Source organism: Hylobates moloch, unplaced genomic scaffold (genome assembly GCF_009828535.3).
Source record: "Hylobates moloch isolate HMO894 unplaced genomic scaffold, HMol_V3 SCAFFOLD_6, whole genome shotgun sequence".
Taxonomy (NCBI): Eukaryota; Metazoa; Chordata; class Mammalia; order Primates; family Hylobatidae; genus Hylobates; species Hylobates moloch.
In genome coordinates this window covers 93,798,729-93,818,176 of record NW_026652281.1, presented here as the reverse complement: position 1 = coordinate 93,818,176, position 19,448 = coordinate 93,798,729, and the positions used below count along the sequence as shown (strand labels likewise).

The window sequence follows — 19,448 nt, the reverse complement described above, 5'->3', positions numbered from 1 at the left end:
ATTTATCATAGTGTCTTTCTTCCCCTGTCCCACTGGGAGGCCCCTGCTCTGTTCACCACCTGCTGCTTCCTACATGCTAACAGCAGCTCCTCTCAGATATTAATATCCTGCATTTCTGGAAGGAAAAAACGTGGCTGATAAAATGGGTATACATTCAAGAGACATCCCTAAATAGTTACTGAATATCTACTGTGTCCTCAGTATCCTAGGGGGAATGTCTGGAAAAGACCATTCTGATCCTCAAGGAGCTTCCAATTAAATGAGTGAAACAGCCTCTAAACAAGCCGCTGGAACCTGGGGTGCTGACAGCAACATCATGCGTCACACTGTGCATCGTAGTCATCTCCTTAAATCCTCAAGACAATCTGGTACAATTGGTATTATTGCCGTCATCTTACAGATCAGAAAACCAAGGAATGGAGTAGCTTAGATTCCATTCTACTCAAAAATGGAATCAAGCTCCGGTGGAACCCAAAGTCCGTGCTGTTAACTTCTATGCTGATGTGGGACATGGTAAGGATCAGAGAGGCAACACGGGAGCTCTCTCTCTGCTCCCCATTGGGATGAAAGAGGACAGAGGGCAGGACGGGGAGACTTCTCCTAGGGAGGGTGAGCTCTGGATGTGCTTAGAAAGCAAGCTGTGATAAAGTGCTTGGTGTGCGGGTCAGCCCCCTTCCTGCAAGGGACATGCATTAGCATTCACAGGCACTCCCTAGATCTGAGGGAGGGTTTTTGTTTTGCTGCTCAGGGTGCACAAGGTTGGGGCCAGAATAGAATCACTGGAGATGACAGCAGAGAGCTGGAGCCCTACCACCTTCTCTCTGGCGGTAGGCCACTTTAGGTTCTAGGGACAATGCAGACCACATTTAGCAATACTTAATATGTCCATATACAAGGTGACACAAGTGGATGCTATCCCCAGGTGACATAAATAGATGCCAGCTCCAAGTGAACCCAGAGCAAGAACGGGCTCTGTAGCAAGTCGAGGCTATGATGCAAACAGCCCTGCCAACTGGGCTGTGTGATACAACAGACTCTATGACATTGGGGGTGTCAGTGGTGAAAAAAGATGCAGCAGGAATCTTAAAGCAAGACCCAGCAAGAGAATCACAACAAAGGACCCAGGATTCTGAAACAAGACCATGCAATCCACAGCAGAGAATTACGTGTCTTTTGAGAAATAACTCCTGGCCTGTTACTATACCCTGGTAGAGACAGAACACTGGATATATGGGGTACCAAGTGACCATGCATCCAGTCCTGCCCTCTACCAGCTGAGTTATTAAGTAGGACAGGCCCAGCCTCAGTCCATTGCAAATGGAAATGGTTAATCCAGGATTGGGCTCCAGCAGGACCAGAGAGCATGAGTAAGCTGCATGAGCAGGTAGCCCAGACCAACATGGCACCCACCACATTTGCACCAGGATCCCTCCTCCAGCTCAAATTTATGACTATATTTGCAGGGTCTTGGGGAGTTCATGACCACCTGGAAGAGAAGGCAAAGGCTTGAGCTCAGTTTACAGATGGGCTGGCTTGGAAGCCAAAAATGGACAGTGGCTGCATTACAACCACTTCACGAAAGGTAGTGAAAGACAGTATGGAGGGAAAGCTTCCCAGCTGGCAGAGTTGTAAGTGGTGGTGCGGCTGGTCATCTATTTTGTGTGGAGAGAGAAATGGCCCCAGGGGACACATCTAATTGGAAACTTTGTTTTTCTTTTTTTTTTTTTTGGAAGGGGGAGTTTATTTTTACTTTTTTGAGACAGGATCACACTCTGCTGCCCAGGCTGGAGTGCAGTGCAGTGGCACAATCACAGATCAATGCAGCCTTGAACTCCTGGGCTCAATCAATCCTCCCACCTCAGCTTCCGGAGTAGCTGGGACTACAGAGGCATGCCACCATGACTGGCTAATTTTTTTTTTCTTTCTCTCTCTGTTTTTTGTTTTGTTTCCTTTTGTTTTTCTGTAGAAATGGGGGTCTCGCTATGTTGCCCATGTTAGTCTGGAACTCTACCCTTCAGCGATCCTCCTGCCTCAGCCTCTCAAAGTGTTGGGATCACAGGCATTAGCCACTGTACCTGGCCTAATTGGCGTCATGGACTCAAAGACTCCCGATCAGGCTGGCTGGAACTTTGTTAGCGCCGTGCTTTGATCTGGGATGCCTCCTCCCTGGCCCTCACTCCGTCCTCTCCCAGATGTCATCACAGTGGGAGGCTGTCCTTGTCTACTCCAGCTTCCTCTCCTTTGTCCATCGCAGACGCTTTCCCCAAGAAAGAGATCTCTTCATGTCTAATTTTATCTTGGTTTGAAGGACTCAAACCAACACAAAAAATAAATTTCAATCTTAAAGATATTATTCTAATTTGGTAACATATTACATGTATGAACTAAAATTTGCATTTGCCAACCAAAAATATTGTTTGGATCACCTTGCTGGTCAAGCTGCTTTACATGTTTTAAAAATTGTGGCTAAAAAATACATAACATGGCCGGGCACAGTGGCTCACGCCTCTAAATCCCAGCACTTTGGGAGGCTGAGGCAGGTGAAAAGAAAAAGAAAAAAATAATAACATAAAATTTACCACCTTTTTTTTTTTGGATGGATTCTCACTCTTGTTGCCCAGGCTGGAGGGCAATGGCGTGATCTCTGCTCACTGCAACTTCCACCTCCTGGGTTCAAGCGATTCTCCTGCCCCAGCCTCCCGAGTAGCTGGGATTACAGGCACCCGCCACCATGCCTGAGTAATTTTTTGTATTTTAGTAGAGACAGGGTTTCACCATGTTGGTCAGGCTGGTCTCAAACTCTTGACCTCGTGATCCAGCCGCCTTGGCCTCCCAAAGTGCTGGGATTAGAGGCGTGAGCCACTGGACCCGGCCTGTAAAATTTACCATCTTAACCACTTCTTTTTTTTTTTGAGATGGAGTCTCGCTCTGTCGCCCCGGCTAGAGTGCAGTGGTGCGATCTCGGCTCACTGCAAGCTCCCCCTTCCGGGTTCACGCCATTCTCCTTCCTCAGCCTCCTGAGTAGCTGGGACTACAGGCATTCGCCACCACGCCCAGCTAATTTTTTGTATTTTTAGTAGAGACAGGGTTTCACCGTGTTAGCCAGGATGGTCCCGATCTCCTGACCTCGTGATCCACCCGCCTCGGCCTCCCAAAGTGCTGGGATTACAGTCGTGATTCACAGCGCCCAGCCCATCTTAACCACTTCTAAGTGTACAATACAGTAGTGTTAAGTATGTTCACAAGGTTGTGCAACCAATCCCCAGAACTTCTTTATCTTGCAAAATGGAAACTCTATATTCATTATAAAACTCTATACCTGCTTCCCCCTCCCTCCAGTCCCTGGCAACCACAGTTCTACTTTCTGTCTCTATGAATTTGACTACTCTAGGTACCTTACATTAGCAGGGTCATATACCATTGTCTTTTTGTGACTGGCTTATTTCACTTAGCATGTCTTTAAGGTTCATTTATATGGTAGCATGTGTCAGAATTTCCTTTCTTTCTAAGGCTTAATAATATTCTGTTGTATAGATATACCACATTTTGTTTATCCATTCATCCGTTGATGGACACTTGAATTGCTTCCATCACTGCCTTATTTATTTATTTATTTATTTATTTATTTATTTTGTGAGATGGAGTCTCACTCTGTTGCCCAGGCTGGAATACAGTGGTGCCATCTTGGCTCACTGCAACCTCCGCCTCCCGGGTTCACAGGCACATGCCACCACGCTCAGCTAATTTTTGTATTTTTAGTAGAGACGGGGTTTCACCATGTTGGTCAGGCTGATCTCGAACTCCTGTCCTCGTAATCTGCCCTCATTGGCCTACCAAACTGCTGGGATTACAAGCGTGAGCCACTGCACCTGGCCACTGCTTTAGCTTTTAAACACAAATTAAAATTCCAAAAAAGTCACACAGAATAACAAAACTGAAATAACTCAAGTTCCATTTATTTGTCTTTGCAATCACTGTACTATCATCACTTATTTTGAACCCATTGTTCAAATGCAAGAATATATTATACCACAGGAGCTGGAGATGAGAACTTTACCCAAAACAAGCCCAAACTTTTCCAAACCTATAGGAACTTATACACAAAATAAATAAGTGTAACTGAGTCTGTGAGTTTCAGGGGATGATCGTATAGCAAGGAGTTCTCTGAACCGAAATATGCCAATTTGAAGCCAAAATGTGTATCATAAAAGCTCAATATTAACTGTAGCAGTTATTTAGGACTTAGACCCACACATGATTTTTGGCGGGAGGAGAATTTTGTTGCTGTCATTGCTTAGAATTGCCAGCACCTAGTAATAACAGTCTTTAAAACAGCAACTTTTGGTTGATTTTATTATTGTTTTAAAGGTCTTTATGGACAATGCAATTCTAAATTATTTCCTACACCACAGATAGAACCTCCCACTGCCCTGCCCTTGGTACACCATTGAGAAGTGACAATTCCTTTGGCGACAGCTGTCCTAGTATTCTGGACTTGCTCTGTAAGGAAAGGCACAGGAGGGGTTACTACAGGAGGGGTTTCACATACCAAATGAGGGGTCTCCAAACTGTCACCAGATGAGCTTATTGAGGCTCTGGAGTTTGGGGGCAAGAGGCTGACATCGGCCTCATGCCCCAAGAAGTTAAAAGTAGAGGCTGGAGGGATCTGTACATCTAAGCGGGAGGCAGGGGCAAGGGCTCCCAGGGAACAGGCTGCTCTGACACCAAGATGGGGCAAGCTAAAGGATTTTCACAGGTCAGATGTCTTCATAGAAAGAGGCTGGAGGCGTATCATAAAATGCAGAAGATCAAGAGGAATCTTAAGAAAAAACACTGTGGCTCATGTCAGGGAATCAGTGGGATTCATCAGTGGGAGAATCATTAGGGAACCCACAGTAGCCCTTGGAGAGTGAGAAGCTTTGGGGCACAAGCTGGTCACAAGAGCATAAGCCCAAAATCATTGCTGTCATGTGAGACCTCCTCTGCCTCTTAACATCTGCCCTTGTTCTCTCGGGCTCTACCTTGGAAAATCCAGAGGCAACAGAGTGGAGAAGAGGAGGGGAGAAAAGCAAGATGGGTAAAGGAGACTGAGGCTGATCTGACCTGGGTATCTCATCCAGTTACTAATCCTGAAAACCTCCATATCCCAGGGAGAGCTCCAGAGACGTGGATCTGAAGAAGGAAATAAACAGATCCTGGCTCAATCCTCAATCAGTAGAGTCTGTCACAGCTGAGCAACCTATATTGCTTTAATCGATGTTAAGGAAGAATTGAGTTAATAAGGAAGAGGGATATTTCAAATATTGGCAAACAAAAAAATAATAGTAATAGCAGCCAACATTCGAGTGCTTTGTCCCCTAACCCTGTAAAATAAGTACTATTGTAACCAAGTATCCCAGCCTCAAAATGCGTTTTAAAATATTTTTCCTTTCTTGCTTCCAGCCTTGAAACATACTTTGAAACTTGTTTTGCCTTTTCCCACCAGCCACTTCTATGAACAGTACTTGCTTATCTAATTATGTGCTTGCTTAGAAATTCCAGGGATCGATTTTGAAACAAGCCAGGCAGAGAGACCTAGCTGCGGAACCCTCTGATTAGGGGGAGTTAGGAGCAGTTAGCCCACCACTACCACAGTCAGGATGATGCAAACCGGTCCTCCAGACAGGCGATGACTCAAGATAACAAGACCTCCTGCTGCACCACTCCTGCGTGTTTCCCTCACCTTTTTCCTTCTTAAACCCCTTCACTCAGCCCAAAAAGTTAGAATGGTCTTTCAGAGGCATGGGCCTGGCCATTCCCCAACTGCTAGTATTTGAATAAAGTTGCTTTCCTTTCACCACAACTCGCTTCTCGTGTTTTTGGCCTCCAAGCGGCGAGCAGCTGGACTCGGCCAGTTACGCTATCACTCACCTCATTTGTGTAGGTGAGGAAGTGAAAGCCAGAGAGGCGATGTGAATTACTCAGTCAAACAGCAGGTGACATGCAGAGCTGGAGCTGAAAGCTTGTACCTTTAATCATTACTCATTCCTTCCCATCCCAGTCCTTCTCCTATCCATCCAAAGCCATTCCCACTAAGGTATTGGAAGAGTTCATTGAGATTACATTTAACCAGGTACCAGGCATGGAGCAAGCTCTGGGTTATTATTTTCCTAGATTAAAGGCCTGACTATGCAAATGTGCATCTCTAAAATGTAAGAAGCTTAGTACATTTTCCTTTGTACTGCCTTCTCTTGATATTTTCCTTTGTAGTGTCTTTCCTTGATCCTGCTCATCTTCAGAAGTGAGGAGGAGACAAAAAATATTTGAAGAAATAATGGCTGAATTTTTCCACATTTGATGAAAATTACAAACCTATAGATCTAAGAAGCTCAACCAACCTCATATAACAATAAACATGAGGAAAATGACACCAAAGAAATCATAACTAAATTGCTTACAACTAGGGATAAACAGAAAACCTTAGAAGCAGCCAGGAAAAAAAAAAAAGACACAGTATATACAAAGAATCAAAGATTAAAATGATAGCAGATTTCTTGTAGGTAACAATTCAAGCCGGTAGAGTTCTGAAAGAAAAAAAAAACACCTGTCAAACTAGAATACTTTACACAGCAAAAATATCTTTTAAAAATAAAGACAAAATAAAAATTTTTTTCAGATATTCAAAAGCTTGAAAGAATTTGTTGCCAGAAGAGCTTGTATACAAGATATGTTAAAGGACGTCCTTCAGGCAGAAAGAAGATGATACCAGATGGAAATCTGGATCAACACAAAGAAATGAAGAGCACTAGAAATGGTAACTAAGTGGATAAGTAAATATATTTGTCTCATTATTTAATTCTCTTTGAAAGATAACTGTTTATATACAAAAATTATGTCTTGTAGAGTTCACAACATTTACATTGTAGCTAAGCACGGTTGCTCATGCCTGTAATCCCAGCACTTTGGGAGGCTGAGGCGGGCAGATCACTTGAGGTCAGGAGTTCGAAACCAGCCTGGCTAACATGGTGAAACCCTGTCTCTACTAAAAATACAAAATTTAGCCAGGTGTGGTGGCGGACATCACTTGAACCTGGGAGGTGGAAGTTGCAGTGAGCCGAGATCACGCCATTGCATTCCAGCCTGGCAACAAGAGCAAAACTCCATCTCAAAAAAATAATAAATAAATAAGCAAATGATTTGAATGGACATTTCTCCAAAAAAGATATACAAGTGATCAATAAGTACATGAAAAGATGCCCAACATCATTAGTCATCATGGAAGCGTAATATATAATAAAACATATAATATATAATTAAGAAGACAGATAAAAACAAGTATCAGTAAGAATGTGGAGAAATTGGAATCCTCATAAACTGCTGGTGGGAATAGAAAATGGCGCAGCTCCTTTGGAAAACAAAGTTTGGTCATTCCTAAAAGGCTAAACATAGAGTTACCGTATGATCCACCAATTCTACTCCTAGTATATACTCAAAAGAAATTAAAACACATATCCATGCATGAACTTGTACATGAATGTGCACAGTGGTATTATTTAAACTAACCAAAAAGTGGAAACAACACAAATGTCTATCAACTGATGAGCAGATGAACAAATGTTGTATCTATAAAATGTAATATTATTTGGCAATAAAAAACGAATGAAGTGTGGATACATACAAGGACAAAGCATGAAAACATTACGATAAGTAAAAAGAAAGAAAATCACAAAGGACCACATATTGTATGATTTTATGTATATGAAATGTCAAAAATAAGCAGATACATGGAGACAAGAAATAGATTAGTGGATGTTTATGGCTGGGGTAGGGAAAATGAGGGACAAGTGATGAATAAGGCATGTGGAGTTTCTTCTGGGGTAAGAAAAACGTTCTAAAATTGATTAGGGTGATAGATGCACAACTTTTGAATATAGTAACGGTCACTGAATTTACTTTTTAAGTGGGTGAATTGTTAAGTATGTGAATTATATATCAATAAAGCTGTTCTTAAAAAAGAATAAGTAGAAAATATCAAGATGGTAGATTAAAATTCAACCATATCAATAATTACATCAAATGTAATTGGTCTAAATATTCTGATTAAAAGGCAAAGATTATCTGATTGAATAAAAAAGCAAAACCTAAATACATGCTGCCTATAAAAAATACACTTTAAATATAAAGACACAAGTGGGTTAAAAGTAAAAGGGAAAAAGATACAAACACTAGTCAAACAATAATACAAACACTAAAGAAAGGTGAAGTAATTATGTTAATATCAGACATAGTAGATTTCAGAGCAAAGAATATTACCTGTAATAAAGAGGGTCAATTTATAATAATAAAGGGATGAATTCATAAAGACATGATATTTATGCGTCCAATAAGAGATCTTCAAAATCCATGAAGCAAAAACCAATAGAACTGCAAGAAGAAACAGACAGATGAATTCACAATTAAAGACTTCAAAGATATCAACACCAACCTCTCAAAAATTGATAGGCTAAATGGACATAAAAATAAGTAAGGAAATAGAAGACTTGAGCAGCTTTATTAACTGAAGTGTCCTAAGGGACATTTCTAAAACACTCCACCCAACAAGAGCAGAACTCACATTCTTTCCAAGTGCACACAGAACATTACTAAGAAGACAATATTCCTAAAACAATAAAGTTCAATACATTTAAAAGTATTTGCCATATACAGTATGTTCTCTCATCACAACAGAATTAAATTAGAAATGAAACAGAAAGACATTTGGAAAAACCTCTAATATTTGGAAACAAGATAACACACTCTTAAATCACAAATAGGTTTAAAAAACAAATCAATAAGGAAATTAGAAAGTACTTTAAATTGAATAAAAATTAAACACCATATATTAAAATCAATAGTATGCATCCAAAGCACTATTTAGACACAAATTTAAAATACTAAAATGCCTGTACTGCAGAGAGAGAGAGAGAGGGAGAGAGAGAGGGAGAGAGAGAGAGAGAGAGACCACCTTCATGGATCACAGGGCTAAATATTAAGCTATCAGTTATCCTGTAATTAATCTGTAGAGTCAATGCAACTGTAATTAAAATCCCATCAGACTTTATTTTTGTGAATTGATAAGCTGATTCTAATAGCCACACGGAAATTCAAAGAACAAAGAAAAAACAACTTTAGAAGAAAGAACAAAGGAAGAGGAAGAACAAAGTTGAATGACTTACATTACCTGACTGTAAGACTTGTTATAATGCTACAGTAATTGAGACAGCATGGCATTGGTGACAAATCGACAATGGATCAATGGAATGAAATAGAGTCCAGAAACAAATCCACACATATATATGAGCCATGGAACGCTATACATCATCCAAAAAAAAAAGGGGGGGAAAGGAATGAACCATGGACGCAGGCAACAACATGCATAAATCTCAAAATAGTTTGAGTGAAAGAAGCCAAATTTTAGAAAGAGTATGTGCTGCATGATTCTATTTGTATAAAATTCTAGAAAGTGTAAACTAATTTACAATGATGAAAAGCAGATTAATGGCTGCTTGGGATATGGAGGGGGCAGGGAAGTGGGAATATGGTGGAGGGGATCACACGGGGCACAAGGAAGCTTTTGGGAGTGATTTCATGGGTGTAAACATATATCAAAACTTACCATCCAGGCGCGGTGACTCACACATGTAACCCCAGCACTTCGGGAGACGAAGGCAGGCAGATCACGAGGTCAAGAGATCTAGACTATCCTGGCCAACATGGTGAAACCCTGTCTCTACTAAAAATACAAAACTTAGCTAGGTGTGGTGGCGTGCGCCTGTAGTACCAGCTACTTGGGAGGCTAAGGCAGGAGAATCACTTGAACCAGGGAGGCAAAGGTTGCAGTAAGCCAAGATCGTGCCACTGCATTCCAGCCCGGTGACAGAGTGAGACTCCATTTGAAAAAAAAACAAAAAAAAACTTTATCAAGTTGTACACTGTACAATATTTATATACTTGCCGTTTGTTTTATTTCAATTACACCTCAATAAAGCTGTAAAGCAAACAAATAAACATGCTGTCTTCTCTACTCCAGCCTTGTCTACATCTAACCACCTACTCAACATCTGCACTTGCAGGTGTAATGGACACGTAAAACTTAACATACCTCCACTAAACTCATGACTTTCCCCCTCCCTCCAAACCCGTTCTTCCCCATCTCAGTATCTGACAACTTCATCCTTCCAGGACAACTTCATTACTCCTTCCAACAAACCTGGGAGTAATCCTTGACTAACTCTTAACTCTCCTCTTTCTCTCACCTCCACATCTGATCTGTAAGCAGATCCCACTGGCCCAACCTTCAGAGTAAAGCTAGAACTTGACCTCTTCTCATTACTACAACCACCCTAGTCCAAGCCACCATTATCTTTTGTCTACATCGTTGCAGTTATCTCCTCACTCTGCAGTTTGTTGTGGGTCAATAAAACTGCAAGACGAGGCCGGGCACAATGGCTCATGCCTGTAATCCCAGCACTTTGGGAGGCCGAGGTGGGCAGATCACCTGAGGTCAGGAGTTCGAGACCAGCCTGACCAACATGGTGAAACCTCATCTCTACTAAAAATACAAAAATTAGCCAGGTATGGTGTTGCATTTCTGTAATCCCAAGTACTTGGGAGGCTGAAGCAGGAGAATTGCTTGAACCAGGGAGGCAGAGGTTGCAGTGACCCAAGATCATGCCACTGCACTCCAGCCTGGGCAACAGAGTGAGCCTGTCTCAAAAAAAAAAAAAAAAAAAAAAAAAAAAAAAAAACCACCTGAAAAAAGAAAAAGAGTAGGGGAAGGGGGAGGAGAAGAAAAGGAAGAGGAATAAGAGGGGAAGGGAAGGAAGGGAAAGAAAGGAAGAAGGAAGGAAGGAAGGGAGGGAGGGAGGCAGGGAGGGAGGGAAATGCTGCCAAATCCCAAATTGTCATCCCTTTTTGTTCTCACCTCCACCTCCTGTAGTGCATTCGCCACACAACAGCCAGAGGGATCCTGTTAAACATAAGTTAGATTATGCCTCTTCCTAACAGAGCCTTCCAATGGCTTCTCAACTCATTCAGAGTAAAACCCAAAGTGCTTTACTATGGCTGACCTTGTCTATTACCCAGCTATTTCCTCTCTGATCTCGTCTCCTCTCCTACCCCGACCCTTTCACTTAGTCCTTTCTAGCCACACTGGTCTCCTGGCTGTTTCTCAATCGTGACAGGCATCCTCCTGCCTCCCAGCCTTCATCCCGGTAGTTCCTCTGCCTGGACACTCTTCCCCCAGACAAACACATGGCTCATCCCTTCACCTCCTTCAGATTCAATTATCTTCCAAGGAGGTCTCCTCCTCCTTTCTGCCCCCTTCTCTGTCCTGGCAACTTAGCAAGCAAAGTTGTTTGATTTTTAAAGCAAGCACCAAGAATACAAAGTCAGTATGTTTCCAGGCATTCTGTTCCTAGCAGAAGAGTTCATACGAATATGGTTATCACCACATCAGCTCTTCGCCTGTGCTGCAGATTTTCCCTTTACCCCTTCAAATCACCACCCCACCCATCCGTGTGCTAGTGATGCTCCCTCCCTCAAACCCCTTCCCCATAATCCTGTCCCTCCCTGCCCTAAGCCCTGGGAGGCTGGTTCCTGTGGACTCCATTTCCCAGGCTCCCTTGCGGCTGACCGGGTTGGTTTCAGCCAATAAGAGGCATCCAAGGAGACAGGAGGGCGGGAAGGGAGAGCGCCCTCTGTATTTCTTCTCTGCTTTCCCATCCCAGTTTCGGCGGCGCACAGCCTCTCCTTGATCATACCTCCTGTCTGGCTGACCCTCACGCACAGTGCCAGCCCTGCTGGACCCTGGTTTTATCATCTCTCCCCTTCCCCGTCCCATAGAATTACCTGGAATGCTGCTGGTCCCTGGGTGCCACAACCATCTTCGCAGGTTCCCTTATTCACAGTCCCCTGTGAATGTAAACAGTCCCATCACTAGGGTCTCTTCAGCTGAACTGAGTAGGGTTCTGTTTCCTACAGGACCCCGACTAATAAATACACCCGGACTCCACCTACCTGAGGATTTCACGTCAGCTCCAAAAACGACCTGTTTGCCCACTAGACAGAGGTTCACTGTGCAAATATCCCTCCGAAAGATGACAATTGAATATAAAGTCACTCTAAGCTGTAGGGTATCGGCTTCTTTTCTCGTAGCCAGGCTTTGTAAGGGGAGGTGGGTAGTAACAGGTGTCTCAAAGAAGTGGGAAAGGGGATGCCTTGGAGGTAGGGGAGTCAGGAGCAGATCGTGTTTAAATGGCCCAGAGTTCCAGCCCTGGCTTGGCTACTGGTAATTACTTTGGTAATAACTTAATGTTTTTGTGCCTTAGTGTCCACCTCTGTAAAGTGGGGATGACATTTTAAGCGTTTACCCTATGCATGTTACAAGGATATCATCAGGTTAATATACCATCAAATGGGATAAACTAAGAAGAGGCAGCAGTTTGGAAAGTATGACACCAAGATGGGCACCCCAGCACCTCCTCCTCTGAGAGGAGCCACTGCCCCAGTTTGGCAGCAGTCTATAGTAGATTACTACCTGAGAAACTGAGTCAGCTTGCAGGCTTTAAATGATAATAATGATAATTTAATTGTCATTGTTATTTCTTAATATATGTATTACCAATTAGGTAATATTATTATTGCTTAATAAAAAACACTTATAACAAGTATTGTTTCAGGTACTATATTTCTCGAGTGCTAGCTGTGTGCCCAACGCTGTGCTAAGCACCTTCTGCACATTATCTCATTTCATCAGCATAATGATTCTGCAAGATACAGGTACCTGCATTAGCCTCGTTTTACTCATACGCAGACTGAGGTTCAGAGAAGTTAAGCAACTTGTCCAAGGTCACGTAGCCATTCGGGATGGGGCCGAAATTCAAATCCAGGCTTATCCCACATTGCTCTGTCTTTTCCACAAATCTGCTCTGTTAGAGCAGGGGTTCTCAGCGAGTTGGCAAGAAAGATTTGGCCCCCTCCCCCCAGGCGACATTTGGCAATGTCTGAGGCATTTTTGTTTGTCCTAACTGAGGGGGTGAGATTGGCATTTCGTGGGTGGAGCCAGAGATGCTGTGTGTATTAGTTTACTAGGGCTGCTGCAACAAATTACCATAAGAACAACAGAAATGCATCATCTCACAGGTCTGGAGGCCAGAAGTCTGGAGGCAAGGTGTCTGCATAGCCATTCTCCCTCTGAAGGCTCTAGGAGGAATCTTTTCTTGCCTCTTCCTAGCTTCTGGTGGCTCCTGGCAACCTTGTCATTCCTTAGATTGTAGCTACATCACTCCAATCTCTGCCTCCATCTTTTCATGGACTTCTTCCCTATGGCTTTGTGTGTCCTCTCGTCTTCTTATAAGAACACCAGTCATAAGATTTATTTTTCTTTAATTGACAAATAATAATTGTACATCATCTCTGCCCGGCCGCCCCGTCCGGGAAGAAGTGAGGAGCGCCTCTGCCCGGCCGCCCCGTCCGGGAAGAAGTGAGGAGCGCCTCTGCCCGGCCGCCCCGTCCGGGAAGAAGTGAGGAGCGCCTCTGCCCGGCCGCTCCGTCTCGGAGGTCTACCACGGAGGCCAGAAGCAATGTGGGGGCTGGACGTGGTGGCTCACGCCTGTGGTCCTGGCACTCTGGGGGGCGAGGCGGGTTGATCACTTTGGGCTAGGAGTTGGAGACCAGTCTGGCCAACATGGCGAAACATGAAAAATACAACAGACAAACTAACCAACCAACTCAGTGACAACAAAACAGGTCTACCCTGGAGTCATACTCTAATTTTTTCTATTTTCCTCCCTTTCTGATCCTTTATCCCACTTTCTCTTTCTTCCTCTTCCTTCTCCCTCTTCTTTGTCAAATAGAGGATTGAGTTATTATCACTGATCCATATAAAGTCCCTCTCTCATTTATTTTAACTCCCACCCCCCATTTCTATTCCCCGACTTCCCATGTGCAACCTTCCTAATATGTTTGATACGCATCTTTTTGTTTGTATGTATTATTAGAAAATGTTTATTGTTTTTGTGTGCAAAAAAATTAATAAAAAAAATAATAATAATAATTTAAAAAATTAAAAAAAAAGAATGTAAAAAAAAAATAATAATAATTGTACATCATTAGATTTACAGCCAATCCTAAACCCAGAATTCTTTCATCTTGAGATCCTTAGCTAATTACATCTGCTAAGACCCTTGTTCCAGAGTCACAGTTATTATTTATTGAGTGCTAGCTGTATGCTCAACACTGTGCTAAGCACAGTCTACGCATTATCTCATTTCATTAGCCTGAGGATTCTGTGAAATTCAGGTACCTTCATTAACCCCCGTTTTACTCACAGGGAGGCTGAGGTTCCAAGAAATTAAGCAACTTGCTGAAGGTCACGTAGCTATTCCCGGGGTGGGGCTGAAATCAGACAAGATGGGTACGAATTTTGGAAGAAAACTATTCAACCCGCTACACTGCTGAACACCCTTCAATACACAGAACAGCTCCCACAGCAAAGAATTATCTGGCCCCGAATGTCAGTAGTGCTGAGGTTGAGAAACCCTGCTTCAGAGAGGCATTTCTTCTCTGGCAAGCAATGAGAATTGCCTCTGCTTATCTTGACAGCTACAAACAGAAAGGGCTCAGAGTGGGTGAGGCCGCCCTCTCTGAGTGAGTCCAGAGGCCACCCTCTCCTGCCCACTCAGTCCCTCCACCTTTCTGGGCCCATTTCCTCTGATTTAGCCTCCAGTATCTTTATGGGGATGTTGTTCCTGCCTGCATTTTTGCGGTATTTTATGTTTTGAACAATAGGGTCTGATCCATTCTAAGTATTAAGCTTCAACCATAAGTAAGAAGTACCTGGCCTCTTCTTTCCCAAATGGGAAGCTGCTCAAAAATCAGATAAAGGGACCGGGTGCAGTGGCTCATGCCTGTAATTCCAGCACTTTGGGAAGCCAAGATGGGAGAATCACTTGAGGTCAGAAGTTGGAGACCAGCCTGGGCAACAAAGTGAGACCTTGTCTCTACAAAAAAAAAAAAAAAAAAATTTAATCCACTGGTCATGGTGGCACGCACCTGTAGTCCCAGCTACTTGAGAGACTGAAGCAGGAGGATCACTAGAGCCCAGGAATTTGAAGCTGCAGTGAGCTACGATTATGCTACTGCACTCTAGCCTGGGCAACAGAGCAAGACCGTGTCTCTAAAAACAAACAAAAACAACACAATATCAGATAAAGGAACTCAGGCTCGTGGGCAAGTTGTGAAAATTATCATCCGATGGCTACCAGAGACCCTGTCTCTACCAAAAAAAAAAAAAAGACTCTTTCAGTCTTCCAACAAATATTTATTGAGCAACTGCTATGTGCTCGGTCCTGGACATGCAGCAGTGAGCAGCAAAGCTGATGGTGTCCCTGCTCACATGGAGCTTCCACTCTGATACAGACCATTACAATTTAGGGTGATAAATGCTATAATGGAAGAAGTTCAAGGTATACCAGATTTAAAGGCACCAGGGAAGGTTTCCTGGAGTAAGTAAGGTCTTAGCTGAGATGTGAAGACCGAGTCAAATTCGAATCCAGGTGAGCCAGACTCCACCACAACCTTAGCCCCCAAGCAAAGGCCAAGGGAAGAGTGGCATTTAGAAAGAGAAGAGCTTGTGCAAAGGCCCAGAGAGAAATGAGAGCGCATTTGAAGAATTGAAGGAAAGTCAGTCTATGCTTCACTATTTTATTTTATTATTTTATTTTATTTTATTTTTGAGACAGTGTCTCACTGTGTTGCCCAGGCTGGAATGTAGTGGCGCAATCATAGCTCACTGTATCCTCGAACTCCTGAGTTCAAGTGATCTGCCCACCTCAGACTCCCAAGTAGCTGAGATTACAGATGCACACCACCATGGCTGGCTAATTTTTGTTTTGTTTTTGTTTTGTTTTGTTTTGTAGAGACAGGGTCTTGCTATGTTGCCCAGGCTGATCTCAAAATCCTAGCCTCAGGTGATCCTCCCGTCTTGGCCTCCCTAAGTGCTGGGATTACAGGCGTGAGCCACCACGTCCAGCTGATTCACTTTTGAGAAAAAAAAAAAAAAAGCTGAGATGATGATTACTAATATCCACCTTTTGGTTTTTCTCCCTGTTATCTGGGGGCTCCCTTTGACCTTCCTTTTCAGTGTGAGCTGTTTGGATATTTTCTTTTCTTTTCTTTTCTTTTCTTTTTGAGACAGAGTCTTGCTCTGTTGCTCAGGCTGGAGTGCAGTGGCGCGATCTCGGCTCACTGCAACCTCCACCTCCCAGGTTCAAGCAATTCTGGTGCCTCAGCCTCCAGAGTAGATGGAATTACAGGCATGCACCATCACGCCCAGCTAAATTTTGCATTTTTCGTAGAGACAGTGTTTCACTATATTGGCCAGGCTGGTCTTGAGCTCCTGACCTCAAGTTATCCACCTGCCTCGGCCTCCCAAAGTGCTGGGATTACAGGCATGAGCCACCGAGCCCAGCTGGATGCTTTCTGTTGGTGTTCATGTTGAACTTGGTTCTCTTTTTCCTGAAGTTACAGGGACTCATGTCTACGCCTGACCTAGGCCAGGACAAAGCCTTTGGACCTCATTTAGAGAGGGACATCAGGCATCTTTGGGGTCTAGAAATTACTTAGTCCCAGCGAGGATAAGGCAGAGGCGCAAAGTCCCCAGAAAGCGTCAGAGGTGGGGCCTGTTCACTGACAAGGTAGCTCCTATTTTAAAAATCAGAATAAGAGACCAGGAGCCATAGTCATTACCTGTGTCTCCTGTTTCCTCTGGATCTTAGAGGAACAAAGGGATGAGGAGCCTGGCCTGGGGAGTTTGGAGATGACCTGCATTCAAATCTTGCCCCAGCCACTTATTAGTTGTGTGATGTGAAGCAAGTCACCTCACCTCTCCAACCTCATTCATCATAACCATGATGCTGTCCCCTAGGGGTTATGCCTGTGTGTTACAGATGGGTCATTGGACCATTCTCCTAAGGGTTCAGCACAGGGCTTGGCACCCAAAAAGAGCTCAGTCCTTTGGGTTCATTTCTTTCTCATCTCTGAGCCCAGCCTCCTCCTTCATCAGGTTTCCAGGGAGGCTCACTAGAGAAAGCAGGAAATGGGAAAAGGAAACAGTCCTTCCATTAGGGTATTCATTTTTTATTAAAGAATTACAGGCCGGGCACGGTCGCTCATGCCTGTAATCCCAACACTTTGGGAGGCCGAAGGGGGCAGATCAGTTGAGGTCAGGAGTTCAAGACCAGCCTGGCCAACATGGTAAAACTCTGTATCTACTAAAAATACAAAAATTAGCTGGGCATGGTGGTACACACCTGTAGTCCAAGCTACTCGGGAGGCTGAGGCAGGAGAATCACTTCAACCTAGGAGGCAGAGGTTGCAGTGAGCCGAGATCACACCACGGCACTCTAGCCTAGGCAACAGAGTGAGACTCAATCTCAAAAAAAAAAAAAAAAAAAAAAAAGAGAAAAAGAAAAAAAGAATTACGTACAAGAAGCTGCATACAAATTATAAGTACAACTCGACATAATTTCAAAAACTGAGTGCACTGTGTAACCTGCACATGGTTGAAGAAACAACATTGCCAGTGCCTCAGAAGCCCCTCAAATACTCCTTCACTGTCACCACCACCCCCAAGGGTGACCGCTACCCTGACTTCTGAAGCGGACATTAGTGTTGCCTGCCTTTCTATTTATGATACATGGAATCACGCAGTGCATTCTCCTTTGTGACTGGCTTCATTCATTCAGCATCACGTTAATGAGAGTCATCCACTTTGATGAAGGTTAATTATAGATCGTTCATGCTTGTTGCTGTACAGTATTCCATTTTGTTTATCCATCCCACTGTTGATGAGTATCTGGGGAGTTCCCAGTTTGGGGCTATTGCAGTAAGCACTGCTATGATCACTCCAGTGTGTGTGTGTGTGTATGTCTTTCAGGGAGCACACAGACACATCTCTGCTAGGTATACACTTAGGAGTAGAATTGCTAGGTCATAAAATGTTCCACTTTAGTAGCTACTGCCAAATAGTTGTCCAGGGTGATTATACCAGGCACTCACCTAAAAAAAAATCAGTGACATCAGGCACTGTGCCCTCTTTCCCCAACAGTCAATCATTTGTTCAACCCCATTATGGAACTCAAATCTGTGCCAGGCCCAGGCCAGGGTGGGTAATTGGAATGCTCAGGTGGAAAGGCCAGGGGCTGGTGCTGGCCTCATGTGCCCTGAGATCTATTCCTCACCCTTCTCCTCCTCTGTGTCTGTGAGTGTTGTCATAGTGGGTGGCTGGGTGGGTGGATCAGGGGTCGAGGTTGGTGCTGAGCCCCTCAGGCTGGGTTTCCCAGGCCCCTGGATCAGCTGGACGGTGCTGTCTGGAGCCCAGCAGGTAGGAGAATGGAAGAAGTTTACAGGCTGTGGCTGCGTCTCTTCCATGGGGTGCAGTAGCGTCACCTGTCTCCTTGTTCCTGCAGCTAGGGGCAGGAGAGTGGGGGAGAGGAAGGCAGCAGTGGCTTCCTACTGTCCTAGCCCCTCCAGCCAGGGGCTGGAGAAGGGGGGAGGGGAAGACAGCCCTGGCTTCCTGCTGTTGTGCCTCTTTGGTTTCCCCACTCTTCCATCACATGGGTATCCAATTTCCTACAATCACTGCCAGTTTTAGATGCTTTTAGAATAGTTTCTCTCTTTCTGGTTAGACACTCACTGATCCTGGCAGGGACCACCAGGGCCAGTGGGGAGATCTCCAGGCAAAAGGCCAAGTCTCATTCACTAAGACCATTCCACTGGTGGTGGCAGACCCAGGGGGATGGCAGAGGGCCTAGATGAGCTCTAGATTGCCTTGGGAGTCACCAAAAGGATGGCTGCCAAATAAGTGCAGTAGCTTCTCTCAGACCAAGGAGCAATATGGGGAGGCCGCCTTCTGTCCTGCTGGCCAAGGCTGCTCCCTCCAAGGCATCCCTCTGTTTGGTTCTGTGGACCGGAGATCCACGGGCCAGTCCTCAGTGTGAATTGCCTGGGTGGCTTCCTGGATAGACAGTAGCCCCAGGAGTGGAGAATGGCATCTTAGACCTCATGGTATTCCCAGTGCTTTATGCACAGTAGGTAATAATAATAATTCACATGTGAGCATTTACTACATGTAGGCACTGTTCTGAGCACTTAGCATGTCTTAACTTATTAAGCATGTATTGTTGTGATCCCATTTTACAAATCAAAAAACTGGGGCACAGGGACGTAAAGTAACTGGTACCCAGTCAATATTTGTTGATGACAATAGCATCAATAATTAGTGTAGCAGAGTGCTTTAAAACACTGGCTTTGGAATTCCAAGGACAATGGTTCAAATCTGAGTTCTGTCTCTTGCTAGTGTGGAAACTTCTTTAGTTTCCTTCATTCTTGTAAAATAAAAATAATGATGCCCACCTGACCAGGTTCCT

General features: G+C 44.0%; 1 long non-coding RNA gene across 1 annotated transcript; it reads left to right on the top strand.

The window, feature by feature from the left end:
- The first annotated feature begins 216 nt into the window (after positions 1 to 216).
- On the top strand, positions 217 to 5,842 carry LOC131383699 (uncharacterized). Its single transcript, XR_009213934.1, has 2 exons — positions 217 to 513; positions 5,533 to 5,842. It is a non-coding gene; the product is annotated as an uncharacterized LOC131383699 (long non-coding RNA).
- Positions 5,843 to 19,448: the final 13,606 nt, after the last annotated feature.